Raw genomic sequence first — 21,280 nt, forward strand, 5'->3', positions numbered from 1 at the left:
TGAAGCACACGGCCCACAGAGGTCTATAAACCTGCTGTGCTTATGGTAACAGAAGGGATGGCACAGCTCAGGTCAAAGCTGCCAAGGTATTGTTGACAGCTGACAGAGACCAGACCCAGTGTACTCTGGGACTTGTAAGAGTTCAACCAGTATTTCTACATACAGTTTGTCAGTAGAATTATACTCCAACATCATTAACAAAACGCAGCTACCTCTAGACTCCTGTAAATAATAATTTGCAAGAACTTATATTTCTTATATGCATCTCCTATGATTACATACAGTATAAACCAGCTGATAGTGGTATCATCTTTTCCACCTCAAGCCACAAACATGTTTTGATAATGGCAGTTATAATGAGAATGCATATGTCACTTATATGCCACTTCAATCTTAAGTTCTAGGCCTAATTGTTGAAGGAACACTTATGGCAAAGTCAGTCAGTCAGACCACTTGGGCTGTGGCTGCTATTTGGGTCTTCAGACTTTTACAGTGTGTTCCAATTACATACTGCATAGCACCGCATAAATCTACACACAGTATAAACACATACACATATACAGTATGGTATGCAGTGTATAACTGGACCAGTCTGACATCATCAAACGTCGATCCTTCATCTCAAAAACACAAAATCAACTGATAAAACAAAGTATGTGTTACAAGAGTGCAAGGAGACACACACAAGGACATCTACACAACTGTACATTCATTCACACACAAAGACACACACACCCATCTCTAGTCAAACACTACGCAGTGAAATGCTCTTCACTTGGCCTTGACAGCTGAGGACATCCTGTGAGGGGGCTCACGTCTGCACTGGCGGCCAGGAATGATCAAGAGTAAAGTCCTACAGGGTGACGTAAGATCTTGGACATCGGTGCCAAGAGCGCATTCATCTGTACATGTATGGGCTCTGATGCTTTTAGAGAGGGAGCTATCTGGCTTCAAGCCCCGTGTCCTAATAGCCATTTGAGGCATAAAGAGAACAGAAAACAAGTCAACTTGAAATTGTTAATGTGCAACTATGCTACATATCCCATTAAAAAGAAACATTAAACACTAGTCTCATTTAAGTGATTACCTCTGATACATCTGTTTTAAAATGTCTTGTGACTGTCTAAATCCAATTGACAAAGCAAAACAGTGAATAAGATCCACACCCACTTCATTAGAAATTGATATTTGTGATCCAAGCATTTAATGTCTGGTGGGTCCTTTTATATAAAAACTCCAGCGCACAGGAAATTACACATTTTATGTTTCCAGTAAAAGCAGCTTGTTTGGAACAAATGGGAGAACTAGGTATTTGGCACAAGCAGAAAATCACCATGAGAAAACTGAAACCTACAGAAAATACAGTAATTGACACAATGTTTGCCAAGTGATCTAGCCCTAACCCTAAAATTATGCAGCATTTGCTGCAAAAAAAAATGTAAATAAAATCTGCATTGATAACATACATCTTGCATGTCTGCCATGACTTCAGCAATAACACTAACCACACATTGTTGCATAGCTCCCTGGCATTCAATCAGCTCCAGTTTCTTAATGTTCTTTAATGATAATCTCAGTGATCTTCAACACAGAAACACTGAAGTTTCCCAGATAATGGAAAGTTTCCGTAGGTTTATGTTCTGGTGACCAGTATTAAATATTTCAACTTCATTTCTGGGTGATAATGTTTTCTCTTAGAAGCTTCATGTCTGTGTGAATATAATGTGTGAAGAAATGACATCAACAGTGAGGATGCATAAAGACACTGCAAGGAGAAGTGTGAGCATCTGCGTCCAAATACAGAGCAGAAAACTGAGTGTAAAACTCAGCGCTCAAAGTTCCCACACTGTTTGTGACATTGAAGTACCCATTCTGACCCTGTCTTTACATCCAAATGCATCCCACCTGTTTGCATACACACAGCATACTCAATGTCTACCATGATTTTCTACGGCATCACAAAATATAATTACACACACATGAGTTGCAGAAGACCCAGCACCATCCTCACTGTGTAACCTCACAACTGCAACCTCATTTGTTCACAGATTTATATTTATTTTATTTTATTTTATTTTTTTAACAAATGTTCTACACATGAAGAAACTTGACTTTCTAATGCAAAATGATTTACAGGTTTACAAAGGCTGATTTACAACCACAAATTATTTGCGAACTTTACAAGCTCAAAATCTTTTGACCCTAATTTCAGACCATACTTCTTAATCCGTTTGTCATGGTGGTTGGCACTTATTATAATGCCCATGAGCCTCGGCTGATGATGACAGACAAAACTTTAAGATAGAGCTGAAACAATCAGTAATCAATTTGTAGATCTACAGAAAATTCATGAGCAACTATTTTGAAAATTGTATAATTGTTTAAGTAACTTTCTAAACAAAAAGGCAAAAATCTATTGGTTGTTGTTCTCAATTTGGAATACTGGTTGTTTTGTTTGTTTGTTTGTTTATTTTTGTGTTCTAGGGAAGTAAACTGAGTTAGATTTCGGACAGTTGGTTGCAAATAAAAATTGGTAGATTAATAAATGATTTAAGTCATCATCAGTTGCAGACCTACTTTTAAGGTATAATATGTAACTTTTCCCATGTTAAAATGTCTAAAAATGATTAGACCTATGTTATATTTTGTTGAGTTGTGTACTTTCATTATCCCAAACGATTTCAGTGTCAGTGTTGTGGTTTCCTTTCAGAGGCCTCAAAAATGGCTTTTTTGAGGCCTCTGAAATTTTTATGATGTTTTTTTAGATATTGGTCATTTACAACTATGTATTTTAACCGGATGAAGGATTTTAATTATCGGATGTCTGGAGCTTAAGTTATCAAAGAAACAAGCTGAGCAAACATTCGTGGCAGCTCAGCTCCCAGCCCCCCTCTGACGTCCTATGTCAGACAGACAGCATCAGGAAAACACTGATTTTAAACATGAAATAGCTTTATTCAGTGCTTCTTTCAGTTGTAATCCCCTCGTCTGTTTGTTATGGAGAGGAGGAGACTCCTGTGGATAATTTGACTGCCTACAAAAACCTCCTGAACGACAGAGACTTAAGGAAGTCTTTTCTTAATGTTTTCATTGAGAGACCCTTAGCAGCAGAAGTTAATACTGTGCCTTTAAAATAAGGGATGGAAAGGAAATAATTCAGAGAAGTAGAAACTGCAGTAAAAGATGCTGCTCAGTTGCGTTTGGAGTTCAGGCCTGTGTTAAAAGCAGCTCTGTACATTGTGCCGCTACCCAACACAATCATACAGTGTGGACCACAGAGACCATATAATGGGGATTGAGGCATCGCCAACATCCCAGCGAGTGCCATTAGTAAATATACTCGCACGCTGAAGCCAGCGGGCAGCTCTGCCAGAACCCTCACCTCCCCGCAGCCGCTAGCCTGAGCCTGGCCAGGGTCACAGTCAACCACTCAAAAGTCTGCTCTGCTCATAGAGCTGCCGTGTCCACCAGGAATCCCAAACAAAATAAGCATTAGAGAAACACCACTAAAAACAGGCCGCTTTGAAGTACTGCTCCCCTCATGGGTTCTTATTCAATCTGCTCCACCCCAACGCTCCGAAAGACGCTGCCAAGAAAATGCAAGCCAAATGTTGCTGCAGTCCATTTGTGTTGACATGCATGTGTGTGTACATGTCTGTGTACATCTATGGCAGTGTGTGTGTGTGTGTGTGTGTGTGTGTGTGTGTGTGTGTGTGTGTGTGTGCATATATGCACCATATGCGATTGTTTGCATGCAGGTGTGTCCATATAACTTTATCAAATTGGCCCGCAGCAGAGTGAGCGTGCGTTGTATCAACTTTAAGCCACATGGCAGGAGGCTGAGGGAGAAAATATCTGGTTCCTCAGTAGCAGGCTAAAAAAGCAAAGCACGGAAAACAAAAACAGAAATGAGACTTTATGTCAACAAAATTTAACACAATTAAATCATTGTTCACACAATGAAATTCTACAGAAACTTATGTCTGCCACTCTCTAAATCAGTACTCTGTGGAGGAAAGGAAAAAAGGAGAAGACTCAGGACAGTGCAAGATAAGATGATAAGAAGGTTGAGGAGGACGGAGAAAGGAGGAGAGTGACATAAAGGACAAAGAGAGAAAGGAAGGGAAAGAGACAGAGAGAGGGAGGGAGGAATGTTAAATCGCTCTGCTTGGCGGCAGCTCTACACTCCAATTTATGATTGGGCTCCAGCAACACCACGGTCTTCAACAAGTGAAACAAAAGAAAGAGTTTGGACTGACCCTCTGCCCCTGCCCTCCTCCTTCACTCCTCCACCTACTTCTCCATCACGCCATCTGTATCTCTCCATCCACCTCTGTACTGTGACCCAAACAACAGGCCCCCCAGGGTCAGGGGAATGGGCCCGGGCCAAGATTGCTCTCTTTCTCCCTCCCTCCCTGTGCCCCTCCCTGGGAGCACCTTCCCTCTCTGGTTTGTGTCAGTCTAATGAACAGACTCTTAACTGTTGTGTGGCGAGAGAGCAGATGGAACTCTGGGAAGATTTACAGCACACAGACAGAAAATGAAGGAGGGAAGAGGGCAGTTAAGTTGCAAAGGGGAGTATGAAATGCACTCTCAAACTGTTCCTCTGGCCGGCAAAACCCAAAATATGTCTCACATTTGCACATTTTTCCAATTTATCTCTTATTGAATTAAGGCCTCAGACTCCTGGACGCCTTTCAGGAGAATCCAGAGGAGGAAGAAGAGAAGAGAGGGAGATACATGTGTCAGAAGAGGGACTAAATCTGTGGTATTCCTTCCTCATCAAACTGCTTCATTGTGAGGATGATAGGTCATGATGATGATGATGATGGTGTGGGGAGCAGAGCCTGCTCTGAAGATGCGATCGCAGGCCATTAATCTTCCTGCGTCATGATACAGTAACTACCTAACAAAGCTGTAATTCAGCCAACAGGAAAGATTTTACTCATATTGTACTTCAGCTACATTTTGTTCCCGTGAGTTAATAATCAACAATGGTTCACATTTATATTCATGATTAAGTTCTGACCTCAGTGTCCCAGCTGATGCATACAGCCCTGCACACAGGGAGGGGACGGGGGGGGGGGCATCCATCATGTCTTACCTTCAGCCTTTCTCTAATTGAGAACAGTAATCTTGTGTACATATTTCTATATATCATATATGTGATAATGGTAGAATAAGAGACTCTGTCCATAAGAAGTACTCAGATCTTTTATTTAAACAAAACTATTAATAGCACGCTATGAAAATACTCTGTTAAAAGTAAAGGTTTCTTTCACTTATTACAGTAATATCAAGTAATATCAACTGAATGTACTTACATTAACTAGAAGTCTCTTCACAGTGCAGCTCATTTTAACTATGTCATATAGTCCTGGATGGTTTAATCAATGACAATGAATTTGTGTGCACAATCTGAATCTGCAAAGTAACCGACTTGGCCCCTGGGGGTCGGTGCTCCCATCATGCTAATAGTTTCTATGGAGACACATCTATATTATAAGATGAGTTTAATATGTCAACTTCACGGCTGTAACAGTGCAAATTCACCCACTGTGGGACTAATAAAGGACTATCTTATCTTATGTTATGAAATAAATGCTTTGAAGTTATTTAAAGGTTAGAAAAAAAACATAGTTCTATATGTTTTATATTTTTACATCCAAACAAGTCTGTAGCTGTTAAGGTCCCTTTTAACAGGGGACACCAGGAAATTGCCTACCTTACCTAATGGTAAAGTCTGCCCCTGAAAATCATTATTCCTGAAGAGGTAGCATAGGAAGCATGAGGCGCCGTTCTCTTTATTAAGTGTCATGAATTCCAATAACTTTCTGGTGGAAGTGGTGCCATGGAACAGCCATCAAGACAGCGGAAGCCCACTAAAGAGTTCATGGCAAACCACTTGTCGAATGTACCAGTGATGGAAGAAGCCAGAGGAGGAAAAACATTTGTGCTGTAAGGGTCAGGAGAAGCCTGTTCTCCATCTGTGATCATTAAGGGCCAGTTTACCCTCCACGCTGCCTCTCATGTGTCAAGGCACATTCTCAGGTATCGTGGGCCTCCTCAGTGTCCACAAGTTTAACTGAAGGGGCTCAAAGTAGAACGTGTCCAATAAAATAATGCAGACATTGTGTGAGGACACTGAGTAATGACAAACGTTGCACAGAGAAGGTCAGGAAGTGACATTTTCAGAAGAGAAAACCTTTGAAAAGAATGAAAATGTCAAAATATCAGTTCTGCCATTTTCCAAAACACTATGTCATGGTGCCGCTGGGCCCAGTGAGCTGAGAGGTCACAGGGGAGTGTCTGATCTTTTCAACTCCTGACTTTCAAACATTGCTCACCTTCAGTTTTTGCCAACATGGGCGGTAACACAGGATGATATAGAGATTACTCACATATGCTCATTTTTTCCCCCTCTCCTGCGTCGGGTTAATATTTTGATGATTTGCCGTGTAGTGAGTGGGCGGACTGGCACAGTCAGGGGCATGTCAGTAATGATTAAACAGTGTGGTGCAATTTGGTGTTAAGTATTAGGGGAATTTGGACCTGTCCTGTCCATCAGCTCACAGACGGTTAATGGTGCACGGTGTGAAGCACAGCTGTACCAGATTTACCAAACTAAAGGAAGTTCCACTTATTTATAGAGAGACATGTTGACTATATTAATGTATCTCACACAAGTAACAAAAAGATTTCACATTTTTCTTTTCAAATGCTACTGTATGCTTCTAAATGAGGTGTGAGTGGCAGTGATTCAACACCAATATTTCACTGTGGGCCACAATGGAAAGAATGGAGGTTATGGAATCAGACACTTCCTATATAGATGTCAGAGCCTGGCTGCTGAATCATTAATCATCCCCGTGCTTCTTTGCCAACTTCAGTACCTATTATTACTGAACACTTTTCAACAGTTGGTAGCAAATATCCCAGCACCAGAGCAAACCTTTACAGAAAAATGTTGTGTCTTCTCAGTCTAACTGCAACCACATTTCCACTTCTTTGATTTGAAGGATCGATCCAGGACAAGTTGCCAGACCACCAAAGTGCAGAAGCATGATGCAATTAAAGAAAATAAAAGTCATAATTTGATTGGTCATGAAAACTCCCACCCCCCTACCACACCCACTGATAATATACTCATGTAACCCAACACAACTGCCAACTATTCCACATGTGTGGTGCATGTTTCTGGCCACAGAGTTATTAAATATCAGTCAACACTGTACGTGCACCCAATTTAAGGAAAAATTAAAACCTTATCATTCAGCTCCAGAATCCATAACCCTTCTGCCTCCTGCCTACACAGTGAGGGATTCTAGGAGAAAACAATTACATCCACAAGTTACTGAGCGCTGCAGGGAGTCCTAAAATCCAGAAATTATTTAGCATTTTAGCACCTCCAGTTTGACCTGATAGAATGGGTTCGTGGTTAGATTGAAATAAGGTTGATAATAAGGTCTGTGGTTAACACAAGCTCAAGATATTTTCACATTCTATTCTACGACATAAAATTTTTTTATACCCCCCTTGTGACTTCTTTAAGCTTTACATCTCAGGTTGCTGACAAGTGGCTAAATGAGACAACAAAGGTTGTCGGGGACGTTAATGGTCACCACGCTGAAAATCTACACACCAGTCAACCTTTACAGCCTTGTTGTGTTTATATTTAAACTAATACTAACTTTGTAAGAGGAAAAGCTTTTGTAGAAGAGGTCAGAGCTAAGTCAAACTACAGGCTGAAGTTGAGCGGTTGGGACGTTCGTTTACAGCCTAACATTACTTTTTACTTTGTATTATATTGTATTTAGATCGTTTTTAAGATTATCCTGCTGAACAAAACGTGTCACTATCATAAACTTTTGTATGTAACTCTTACTTTCTGCAGTAATCCAAAAGCCAACGTAAAAACCCCTTGTTGTCGAAGGAACCAGGGTGATGCTAACTTTGGAGTTGGCCAACAAAAACACATTATCACTGCAGCTCTCTATAGTGACTGAAAAAACATATTCTGTTTCGTGACCAGCAGTTGAACAAGCCCTTTAAAGCAATCTCCATTAACAGTCTCTCAAGCAGAAGCACATAAAGAGATGCTCAGACAAGGCCTTGCCTGCAAAAATTAAAAAAAATAAAAAATGAGTTACTGTTATGAGCTTGTTGTTTTTTTAACCAGCCCCGTCCAAAGGCATGCTGTACTCTGTACCTGCTGCTGAGTCAGCTGGCAGGATCCATATTTGTCCATCAATATAATCACAGTCTGACTGGCAGGACATTATCCAACTTGATATGCCAAAGTCAACTAAATACTCAGTACGGCCAGTAAAAACATGTCATCACTTCAGAGAAGCAGGGGTGAACTCTCATCATATTTCCTGTCATATTTCTTTTTTGTTTTCCCCTCGTCCTCTGTGCGAATCTTACACCATTTGAACTGTGCCAAGTGGACAGGAACAGAGCTCCAAAGGTGACTGATTTGCATGTTGTCTCTAGTTTGTCAGCTGCTTCCAAGTGAGGTAAGACTGTATGAAATCAAAGAGGAAATTACTTTATTCATCACACAAAATCAAAAAACACAATGGAATAGAAGATTTGTTAAAAAAAAGAAAAAAAGATGTTAAATGTTCTTAATTTGCTCCATTTCTGGAGAGAAATTATGTTAAATGACTGAGACAAAGTCTGCTGGAAATCAGAGGCTATGTGTTGAGAGTCCCAGAGACTTAGTGGCAAGTTACATATTCCATATGTCCAGCATTACTCAACATTGGCTCACAGCGGTTCCTATGGGGGAACGAGCCCTTTCAACCATTCAACTCTAATGGGCTGACAGAGGAAGACTTTGAAGCACCTTTACTATATCCTCTGTGTGGTGTGAGAAACAGGAAGGTGGTGGGAGGCAGAGACAGAACAGAGCTGATTCAACAGAAGTGGATGATCGACAACTCCCTTCCTTTGTTCCCTCCCTGTACGTGAAAACTGATTTTTTTTCTTCATGATATTGTTGTTTATGGTATCCTTTACATCAATTTGTGGTTTTCTCCAGTTGTTAATCCAAGGTGAAGGTCAGAGTGTCTCTCTACACTGCCTGTAAGAACAGCAGTCTCCCATTTCATTAACTCTTCAGCCTTTTTAATCAGATCTCTGACCGTCAATGCCAAACATGACTGACAATGATTTGACATCAAGCAGAGATGGTTGAGAGAGGAAGTGAAAACGACCCCTATAAAGTAGATTGAGGTGGCCTGTCTGCGTAATTAAAAAGCGTCACCTCCGCCTTACAATGACACATCATGACATCACTTACACATCTACAATCCAACCATAAAACTGTGTAATGCAGAACACAACTTAAAGTAATCTGTTCTAATCCTTTAATATCAAATAAATGATGAAATGTGCTCATGTGCATAGTTAACTGGTTGGTTATTATGTACAGAGCCAACACAGTGCAAGTCAACAGGGGAGTTGGAAACAGTAATATCCTCAACACAGAAAAAGAGTTTGACTAAATGCTGCAATAACATAGAGACATTCTGATACTACTTCTTCCTTCCTGATACCTGAACTTGTGTACAGGCCGATACCGAGTACTGAGCCGATACCACTGCATTAAAATAAAACTGTTTTAACAGCTGTATACTATTAACCATATGTGGATGGGATATGATTGGTGTCATTGTTGTATGACATGGCTCAGGTTAAACTCTTTGTAAAAACCTGCCATGCCATGCCATGTTATTGAATTTGACTGTCAGTCATAAATAGTTAATCTTGAAATAAAGAAAACTTCCTACACTAGTTGTCCAAACATTAGAGCCACCCCTCGAAATTAAAAAAAAATGGGGGTATTTCTTTGCATTTATTCTGATAGCCACATTGAGAGAGAGACAAGAAAGTCAGGGAGAGAGAGAGGATGACAAGCAGCAAGGGTCCTCAGAGTCAGGACTAAGCCTTAAAGGCCAATGGTGTAGCAGATGAGCCACCAGGACAACTCCACACTGCCACTGGTTGGACTTTATGTAACATGCTGCAAAACTGCTGACATTTTGCTAATGGCTGACGTTACACGATTAGTTCTTCTTCGCTCTAAAACAGTAGCTGCCAGCGGCTGCACAGCACAACTTTCCTGTGTAGGCTACTGTTTTAGAACAGGGAAAAAGAATTGATCTCTGGGAAAAACTGTGTGAAACTGAAAAGGTTATTAATAAATTACATGGTATTGGATCAGTGTATACGCCATATTTTAGGTAGTTCCATCCCAGCCAGGCTGTACTGACTTACCTGTTTCTGTAGATACAGCTACCTACCTAAATAACCATTTACAGAGGGGAAAACATGAAGCCCTTTTAGTTTAATCACAGCTTGTACAATGTTAACTGCAAATGTGACTACTGATCATTGTGACTCCAGGTAAAATCATGCATCATTATGAACAGTAAATGTGTTGACCAGCCTCTGAGGACCAAAACATTGTTAATGAAGTAGTAACAAGGGATTGAAAGTGTTCAGGATTCTTTGATTTCTTCAAATTTAAAAGAAAATAAATAAATAAATTGCTCTTGGCTGTTCTGCATTTGCTCAACTCTGCATATCTTGGATGATAACTGTGTCCATGAGAAAGGACCCCACCCCCTGTCTCTCCTTACTTAAAACTCCATAACCAAACTGTCAGAACTGTATGTTGTGGATCAGAAAGCATTTCTTTCTTAATGCCACCCTACTCTGATGTGGAGCCGGGTGCTCAGAACACCTACAGCCATATACTGCCCTGTATGAGCCACCTGACTCTCTCTGTACACTGCAGGGACCTACATTTAAAATAGTAACAGCACAGGGTGCGATGTTCACTTGACTCCATACCTCGTGATAGCAACATCAGCTCTCTATGTTGCCTCAACAAGCTTCCCTATGCATTCAAACCTTAAGCTCAGTTTTGCATGCAGGCCTCGGTCAGGGAGCATGAGGTTGGTCCAGGGGTAACCGAGCCCCTGACAGGGAGGCATATGAGCCAAATGTGATTCGACAAGGCCCAGAGCTCCAGGGTCAGGCCGCAGTGAGGAAAATGTGTCCCTTTGAGGGAAAGGCCTTGTTCCCCTCAGTCAGTCAACATTCTCCAGTTTGTGCAACAAATCCTAATGAGGCTGTTCTCTGTGGGGGGAACCAGACCCCTGTCTGTGGGGATTTGTCTCCAGAGCTAAACAACCCAGGAAAGATGCAGTGAAGCAACCCACTCCCTTCCACTCACACTCTCTGTGTTACACACACAAACCAAGACTGATGAGGTGAGGGGAGCCAACTGTGTTCTGCAGGCCCGTGCAAGGCAAAGGAGTAAAAGCGTGTTCACGCAAAGATATAAAATATTAAGCGGCAAATGCAGGCAGGTTTGAGAGTGATGGATGACAAAACATCTGTTAAGCTGGCAGCAGGTTGGGAAAGCACAGGTGGACCCAAAACCCCAGTTCTGGGCAGGCTCAGTGTTGAGATTCATGTTCAGCTCATATAACTACTGGATTTTAATGCTGCTGAACACTCAAATGTAAGAAGAAGAAAATCAGTATAATGTCAGGGATCATTCAAGAAATTATCAGACAGGACTGTGGGATAAAAGTTCTCTGACATATATAAGATATAAATGTCAAAACCAAATATGGAAAAGTTTCCATCTGTGGTTGATAGTCCTACAAACTCAATACAGACCAATAAAACTTAGTGAGCAGAGACAGCAGGACAGAAAAGGGTCGATGTTCAAAGACATTCCCATGTTTCTGATCTTTGGGGTCAGTCTACCTGAACCACATTAATTCATTTTCCCTCTCTGTGCCTCTTCCTTTTCCTCAGGAAAACTGTGAGGGTAATGCCTTGTAGCAAAACTCGGTTTAAAAGTCAGTTTGCCATATATTACAATGATACACTCTGACAACTCTATTGACTGCAGTCCACTTTTTTTTCCAGAGGGCTGTAGAAAAAAATAGTGGCACTAATACGCAACACCTGTTCCTTTTCGGCATCCGTCACTATATCAAATATACAAACAGTGACAGCTGTGGTGCAGGCAGAGATATGGCAGGGCTCTGGGCCTGGGTGATGCAGAAGACAGACACAGGGGGTTGTTTCTCAGAGCACTTCTTCCCACACAGGGCCCTCCTCGGGTCACAGAGCTGAAAGCAGAGCGCAGTGGCCAGAGCCTGTAATATTTCACATATGCTTTTTGAGGAGCAGCAGGCGCTATCGATTTCTTTAATCTTAAACTGGGGACCTAAAAGGAAAAGGGCCTATCAGGCGGCCTGCTTTCAGTTACGACGTCCATAAAGACACCAAGATAGGAACTGATGTAATGGATGGTCTGAGAGATGCCATGATAGGATCCATGCCTCTGTCTGCTCAGGCTCAGGTTTTCCTGATGGGATCATGCCCTGAGCTTAAATCCAGGGACAGTCAAAGATGGGGTGTATTTACAAAGTAGAAGGATAAAGCTTGAGCACTGTGTACCTCTTTGTCAATGAGTGGCATTTCAAATATCTCATCTATGAGATAACCATCACTGATTTACAAAAATGTGTGTCGAGAAGTGGTTCCTAAAAACATGGCTGTTTTAAAGGGGCTATTTGTAAATGTTCTCAGCCACTGAACGTGGTTTCTTGCTGGGAGCAGGTGGCGGTGAATGCAGCTCGACGAGATCTTCAGCCATTTTTGTTTTTATTATACAAAAGATTATAATAAGCCCTCTGAGCACTACCTCTTAAGGGCAGACTGGAGGATACAATGAGGAGCTGGTTAGGATGCTAACTTCAGTAGGAGAAAAGACATGATACAGACAAGAATTATCAGTGGTGTTGCTTTCCACCTCTGAAGACAGCTCTTGGTGAGCAAAGGAAAGAAGTTTGTTGCTGAAATCCCATTGCTTCTTCTTGTAAGGGAACAGCTGCTAATGCTAACACTGACTATGTAGCAATAGCAAAACTTACAAATAGCTCCTTAAGGGATGATTGAGGGCTGGAAAGGACAGAAAGAACAACGACAGACCTGTGGTTCCTAAGTCTTCTGTTAGAAGAGATAAAAATGAAGGGTGTGGCAGCTGGAGCCTGCATGCTGAATTTCCCTTAAACCTCCACTACATTACACTGTATGCTGTGTGTGTGTGTGATGAGGAAGTTGGTGGACAAATCTAGCATCAGTAGTCAAAACAATTTTAGAGAGTCATCTGGTGATTCAGACACTTAGCTTTGGAATAAAAGCATTTATTTTCAGCTCACTTCCACACCACATTTTTTCTATTAGTCATCCCTTTATTTGTCCTTCCTTCCTACTGGGTTTCTCTTTTTCACTTGATTTTGCTTAATTGTTTTTGGCATCTCCATAAAAACAGTTTTTTATCCTTCACTTACTGAGTGGAAGTTTAATTCAAAACAGGACAATCTGCACTGTATTTGAACTGCAATGGCATCAAATGTAGTTATAATATCTTATTTCAATCTTTAATAACCTGATATAACCATTTTATTCATGGTTACATAGTGAACCATTAACCATTGCCTTCAGCCATGACTTCTTATCTCTCACTTTTTTCTATCATGTATTCCTTAGATTTCAACTGATTCCAATTTCAATTCAACCCAGTGATTCTACCGTCACTCTCAGATCTTCATGCCTGCCTGTCTGAAACTAAAAACTGGATGTCTTGGACACCAAACTCGTTGATAGAGCCTATTTCCTATACAGTAAATCTTTTCATAGAGTGTTGGCCAGGACCAAAACTTTGAAATTTGAGTCCTAAATTGGATTTCATCCTTACTGAAAGCAAAATATTTATCTCAGACTGATCTAAATCCATGTCCCTAACAGGCTCCTCAGAGCCAAGGGAACATCTCTCCCTCAGTGGCCTGTCAGCACCAAAAGACACAAATCCATACTGTGTAGCAGTTTGAAGTCTGTACAAAGACAGACAGAGATTAGGCTTGCCGGTGCCATGGTCCACGGGATCCACCAGTGTCTCCATCCTTCAGCTCAACATCAAAGAACACAGCGCAACAGTTTGAGTTATAGACAGCAAGTGTGCAGCCACGCCTCCAGCGGCAACCAGCTCCCAGCCTGATTAACCTCTATGCCACCCCGAGGAGGGAGCGCAGAGGATACGGCTCGTCGCGAGGCTAGATAAATTACAATACCAACAACTGCACATCAGCAACCGGACAAAGGGTCACTCAGGTCACGCAGCCATTTGATGGCTCAATCCCTCAACTGCAAATTCCAGTCTCTGGGAATTTACACTAAAAGTTACAGTAGGTTAACTTCTGCATCACTATTATTTTCGATTAAAATAGAACCAGATGTGTTTTGCAGTGTCTTTCCACCTTTTCCCTCGTCTCACTTTCTTTGTCTTCCTTATTCTACTGCAATGGAGCAGTAAATTTAAAGGTCCCATAGTTTACATTTCTGCTGTGTTTTATTTGAAGTGTTGATACCCATAAGAAGATATATTTGTAGTTTTAAGAACCAAAAACCATCTCAGTGTAGTTTTACATCTCCTCTCTCAGGCTTCTCTCTGGAGCTCTAGTAACAACAGGTCGGTGAGCCAATCAGAAGTAAGTAACCTTTCTTCTGATTGGCTGACTGTTTTCTCAGTGATTGAATGAAAATATAGTAGATTTCAGGTAAACACTCAGGGAAAACAAATCCTTCAAGGCTGGATGGTGGGTCCAGGTGGGCGGGGCTTGGGGCATGGCTGAGGGTGGTGATTGCTTTGTTGTGACATCACAAAGTCACAGAAGTCCTGATGGCTGGTTTTAAGGTTCAGTTTCTGAATACAGGCTGTGTGCATTTCCCTGTGGACTGAGGCTTTGATACTTTCACAGTATTAATATAGAACCTAGACCTGCTGTATAATTAAAAAAAAAAAAACAGACATTTCACGTCTCACTACAAATAGGCTGCCATGGTTTCTTAAATAGACTTATCAAGCTCATCACACCTTTTTCATTTTACATGTATTATCTATGAGGCTGATGACATCAATATCTAACGTCCTCTGGGTACATATGCAGATGCAGACAGGTTAAGCTATTCAAACTGTTTTAACATTTGTTGCCTCTTTTTCCAACTAAAAGAAAAATATTTTTCCGACTGTGCCTGCAGCATGTCACTTCCCTGCAGTGCTGCTGCTCAGGGAACATTTCCCTCAACTAAATGCCAGCAGTTACAATCAGGAGAGATTACAGCACATTATCAGCAGATGGACAAAAGACGATTCAGATCAGGCTATTACAGGCACAGATGACACATTGGATTCATTCTGTGGCAACGGAGATGAATCCGGGTGTCGTCAGCAGAAGGTAATGATGATAAATGGAAGCAAAAGAAAACAAAGAAACACTGATAACACAACAGATGCTGATGCGAAAAATAGAAATTTCTGTTAACTGTTACTTTTTCCAAAGAGGACGTCTTGTATTGAAGGCAGCAGATTTTGCCGACAGATCTAGGTCACAAGAGCAAAGAGGGGCATTATAAACGCTTCCAGCATCAAAAAGTACAATGAAAAAAAACTCTGGATTTTGGTTTTAGCGTACTTTTTGCTGAGCGGTGGTGACACAAAGATAGCATAAAGACTGATTTAGAAACAGAATGACTGGCTTACAAAAGAGCAGCTCTATGGGAAAACTTGTCCAGATGGAGAGAGGCCAAAAATGAGATGACAAGCAGCTGTTAAAGCCAGCTGTCCCAGCCAGTTGTTCATAAGAGCAGGGAGGCCAGGATGGAGGGATTCAGAGACATTTAGGGAAAGAGAGGGAGGGGGGCATAGATATAACAAGCAGATAGAGATGGTGAGGGTTGACAGGGAGGGAGGAAAGTGGAAAGACTGAGGAGATTTGAGTTTAAAGAAAGTGTATGCATTCATCAGGGCACAGGCAAAACAGGAGATTTCAGAGTGGGACACATTTATTTGTAGCAATCAGCGGGCCAGACTTGGCTCTGTTACAGGCTGCAGTTGCTTTTTAAACTGCAGAAAGTGAACAAATAACTGCTCCACAAATAAACTCCAGTTCTTTACTGCTGCATAAAAAAAATTAAAAAAAAAAAAAACAACAAATCACAACACGGCCATTTAATATAAATAACTGAACCATTTCCTTTAATAGCAGTTGACTAATTATTGCACTAAAACAGTATGTTGAACAAGTCATCGGAATCTATGTAATAACACTTCCATGGCTGAAAGATCAGATGAGTTTATTGATTAGATTTATTAATTGATATTAATTTAAAATATAATCAGCTTCACTTTCTCACCTCATCTCTAAATATCTCTTTCTATAAACTACTAATAAAAGTCTTCAGCAGTCCAGTGGCCCTTCACAAAAGGAGCTTAGTGCAGCTGATGGTGCATGCCTGTCTAATAATTAGATGTATCACCATCCTTGATTGCTGTAATCGCCGTATAAAAACACCGCTTATCCACATAATATCACCATGACTATAATGCAGAGTAACTGTACAAATAAATAAAATATAATTTCTATATCATATAAAATACATCAAAGAAAATTCACACACAACTTTACCTCCACATTTTAAGATTTTGGTTGATAACTTAATAATGAACTGTTAATATGACCATGTAGAATTTTTTTCTGATCATCCAACATTACATCCCAACAGGACGTCTCACAGGAAAGCTGCTGGTCAAAGTTGAGTCCTGGGATGACTTAGAGGAATACCAAGCATAAGAGCGCCCCCTGGTGACATTTTCTGAGGCACACGAGCAACTTCAAGATGATATAGAAGTATCATGAAGCGAGGAAAGCCCTGAGGCAGGGTATACAAATGCATGCATTGTTTTGCCATTAGTAATCTCTAAAAACCAGCAGTTAAATGAAGGTAACACACTTTGAAGCTGCCTCCAGCATATGGCCATAACGGCTTTGTGTGCAATTTATCAGTGTGTGCTGTTCTTCTGCTTACACTCACTTTGGAAAATGATCTGTGAAACATCATTCACAGTCGTAGGTGTATAGTCTAAATGTGTCACATATTAATTAGTAGTGTGGGTGTGAGGCTGGGAAATGTTTGCTCCAGACACTTACTGGAAATTGTAGGGATGAGTTCTCTTTGTTTCCTCCTGTTTCTAAGAGCAACGCGATGATCACACCTGGCAGCCTCTGAGGAAACTGTGATAAGAGAATAACATTAAGAAATCACTGAAAAACACTGCACAAAATTTCCTAGCACAGTCTATATATCCCCCTCAAAAGTGTGGACCAACAGAAACTTTTTATCAAATTTGTCTAATTTTATCTAAGGCCTACATTAAACAAAGAAGAAAAATGTTTGTGAGTTTGACCTAATGAAACCTTTCAAAATAAATCATATTTGTTAGGTTCTTTTCAAAACACTTGTCTTTAAATAGATAGATATTTATGAAACTCAGGACTGGGGTCACTTGCACTGATGGAATATGTCCAGACATTGGGTTGGACATTTATTATGTTGCTGGTTAACAATAAATATTGCAGTTTTAGCACTAATGCTGAAGCCAAATACCTCAGTCCAACCCACTGACCCAGTCCTCTTTCGCTTTTCATTTTTCACTCGTGTTTCTATACAGTTTCTCTTGATCGAGAGCTGCTGGTCACGTTCATATGATGCTGAGAAGCTATAAGCAGAGTATTAGTTTGCTAATGCTCATGAGAGAACCATTTTCACAACAAAATAATGACACAAAGCATAAAGTGGAAATGCGTGGGGAATTTAAGATCTTCTTACTTTTTCTATAAATAAGTCACCACCCATCTTTTAGCCAAAAATCCGAAGGCAACTTGACTGACACTAACATTATGCTTGAATGGGATCGGGATCTGTGGGATGGTGCTGTACATTACAGCATCAAAAGGGAGAGTAAGGGGTTTGTTTTCACTTGGTTAAAGTCAATACAACATCTCTAGAAGTCTTCTAATATCTATGGTACATACTGCATCTGCTGCAGGCCTTGACATCAAAAACCATTTGGCACCAGCCAGTATTTGGCCGATGTTAAGATTTGGGTGTGTTTGAAAACAAGGCGGACATTTCATTTAGAAAGTGGTTTCAGGGATGTGACTTGAAAAATGATGGACTGAGTGTAAGATCTTGTGGACTTCAGGTATTACAAACAAAGATGGAGAAAAAGGAGTCAGAGTTTGGGTTTAATTTAGCTGTTACAACTTGAGAAGCTGAGGTGTTGGGAGAGATAATTTCTCCAGTAACACGGAGCTGATTGACACTTCCCCTCCCTGCAAACACAATTCCTGCTCCCACAAGCAGGTGTTCAAATAAATGAGTTGTGCAACTTCTCTTAAAACTAGAGAGCTGGACCGAGCTCTGTTTCCAGTCAGCTAACACATTAGATTAGAGCCAAACAAAGCAAAGGAGAAGAGCACAATAACTTTTTGGACATTTCCTAATGGAAAATATAATACAACTGTCCCGATGGGGTTTGCTATAAGATGCTGTTTGAGACATGTTTTAGCAAACTAATAATGCAAAAATGAATGTCACACTATTTATTCACACGAGTTGAAGAACCAGCGGCTAAAAAAAACAACCTCAGACTCGCACATGTATTAGCTTCAGTTGTTATTTGGACTTTTTAATGTTAGTTTCAGGTTGAAACATGTCGTTGGGTCCATTAACGACCAAAGATGACGTTATCATTATAGCTTCGGCCTGATGTCAAATCACAGCTGACCCTATCCATGTGTAAGCTAGCGTTACCCTTTCATACTGGAGCCTGTGTGAACCTGAATTACGTTACTGTTAAACACACAGTCTCCTCATCACAGAAAAAGCTCCAAACTCTGGGCATCCAGCCTCGTTTTACCACCTAGACAAACGGACGCTGGTGTTTGCTCTCACCAAGCTAGCTAAGTTCACGTTAGCTGACTGACGCTGCTAGCCAGCTAACCTCCCCTGACCAAAACAGCTGGCGAAACAATAGCGCTGCCTCAGTGGTTTCTCCTACAGCCAAGCCGCGTACTCACATGAGCACCCAGCCGGTACGAAAGCACAGCACACGGTGAGCACTTCCAGGCGAAAAGAAAAGTATTCCCGGTTCTCTGCTGTAGTTTTTGCCGGATGCTGATGTATCCACTATACAAGCATCAAACCATGTTGAGTGGGCAGCTGCGCACTGAGTTCTTGTTGGCACTCGGGAGGTTTCTGGAAAGGTGTAGGGAACTTCGAAGGACACTAGGAGGGGACAGTGTACCCTAGCCTCTTAGCCCCCACTAGTCCAGTGTAGTGGTAAAGTATTTATATCTTGCTGTACTATTTCTTATCGCCTTGCTTCACCTTTTTTATCGAGGGTGTGAAAAACACAGCGCAGTATATGTCAATCATGGCAAATTCATAAATGCCATGAAACAAAAACTGAATAACTAAATCAATATTCTAAGTTGGGTTGTCATGATATCAGATTTCATTGCACAATTACTGTAACCAAAAGAATTCACTGTAAAGACATTAATGCAATATCTATAGAAGATTTGAAAATAATAATAATGCTATCAGTCAAATTCATCTTTAACTTTATTTATTGTGTTTTGTCTCTTTTTTTTTTTGGCAAATGACTCAAAAGACTCAAATATGAGTGTAGGGAGGTGCAGATAGAGTCTTTAACCATAACTGTACAAAACCATACAAGGAAGAATTACACTTGATGGATAGTGAAAAGGCAACAAGATGAATGAGATCCACAAGGCCCAACATCTGCGAACATGATACTATCACAGAATATCATTTGATTTTTTTTTTATATCATGGGTATTGTCAATATCGATATATCACAACACACCTAATTCCAATCCTGACAGCTATTTCTGATGCTACTTGATAGTAAATTGGAGACACTTCAACACAAATAATATTCCAAAAATAACCTTTCAGTTTGGCATTTAAGTCTTCAGCACTTGACAAGAGTATTTTGCAACCCATAATAAGTCAGTAGAAGATAGGACAAGACAAGAAGCCAAGGATAATGAGTAACAAGGGAGGGAACTGGCAATACAAAAGAATTCTTTCAAATGGTTATAGTTTCCTTCTGCTGTTCAAAAGCTGATAAAAACCTGTCCTTTTTACAGTCTGCCCACTTTTTCTTCAAAACCTCTTGCCTTTTATAGTGAAATGAATAAACAATATGAAATGAACATACCTTAACGGGCATTATGATTAATGTAATTATCTGTATTTGAAATGTTTTGTCTCTTGTGAGAATGGTACAGATTTGTGTTAGACGACTATCAGTGTCTGTACATACATATCTTGCATCCAACATCTGCCTTGTGTCAGCGTATGGATTTTAATGTAAATCACATTAACTATAAAGTGCATCCACCGTCCACAGAGGCAGCTCTCTGCTGCTGCAGGGGAATATATTCAGTCATCACACAGTTTCCTGGAATAACACAGAAAAAGCTTTGTGTTCCTGTGAGAAATCAGAGCTGTACTCTACAAGCCCAAGGTCAAAAGCCATTGTAGTATGACACACTACAGCAATAATGTTTGCAGATGAAACCTCATAAAGGCTTGGGATTCAATTCAAGTTCAATGAATGAACAATGACATTAATTTGAACTGTGTCATTGCCTCATTCCATCACTAATGGCCTGCAGGTCACTTTGTGCGTCTGAGGCTGTGGCTTTTTTTCACAATGTTAATAGATTGACCTTGACAAAAAGCATTTATGTAAAATTAAGAAAGCAAGAAATTCATCTCCTTTTACCTGCAATGTTCCTGAAAATGTGATGTTTGTATAAGTGACATTTACTCCTGCTTTTACAGCCCCCCCCCCCACACTTAATTTTCACATCACGTTGGTCGGAACCTAATTTCATTTTAAAGCATCTACTGCTAAGAACAAGACCTTGACACTGACATTTATAAATGTGTTATTTTTTTCTTCAGACAAAAATAAATTATTTTTCTTTCTTCGTAGGCAGACTCTCAAATCAACAGGGAAATCACAGAAACATGTGAATGAAATATAAATTACTTTACTCAGCGAGAGAATGGGTTTCATGCTGGGAGAGATTTATGATACAACATTACAGAATACACACTTTAATTTACAGCATGAGTTTCACTTAATAAGGATTTGAAAAATCAGATAGATGTATCATTGTGAACATTTCGGGGAATGAAAAAGAAACTGAGTTATTATTTAGAGTTGAAAAAATCTTCCTTGTGTACAGACAAAATTCTATTTGTTTCACAAGTGTGCTAATTGGTGAAGAATCCACATAAATTG

At 40.4% G+C, this 21,280-nt stretch overlaps 1 protein-coding gene across 2 annotated transcripts in view; it reads right to left on the bottom strand.

Moving 5' to 3' along the window:
- The window catches only part of disp1 (dispatched homolog 1 (Drosophila)), an 89,292-nt gene extending 70,089 nt beyond the window's left edge, over nucleotides 1–19,203 (bottom strand). For both annotated transcript variants that reach the window (XM_071478584.1, XM_071478582.1), the window contains exons 1-2: nucleotides 19,017–19,203; nucleotides 17,085–17,168 (exon numbers count right to left, since the gene is read on the bottom strand). The gene's annotated coding sequence lies outside the window, so the exon portion shown is untranslated. The remainder of the gene's footprint in view (nucleotides 1–17,084; nucleotides 17,169–19,016) is intronic.
- Nucleotides 19,204–21,280: the final 2,077 nt, after the last annotated feature.

This window comes from Trachinotus anak, unplaced genomic scaffold, assembly GCF_046630095.1.
Source record: "Trachinotus anak isolate AG129_WGS33_773 ecotype Australia unplaced genomic scaffold, CSIRO_AGI_Tana_v1 ptg000005l, whole genome shotgun sequence".
Lineage (NCBI taxonomy): Eukaryota > Metazoa > Chordata > Actinopteri > Carangiformes > Carangidae > Trachinotus > Trachinotus anak.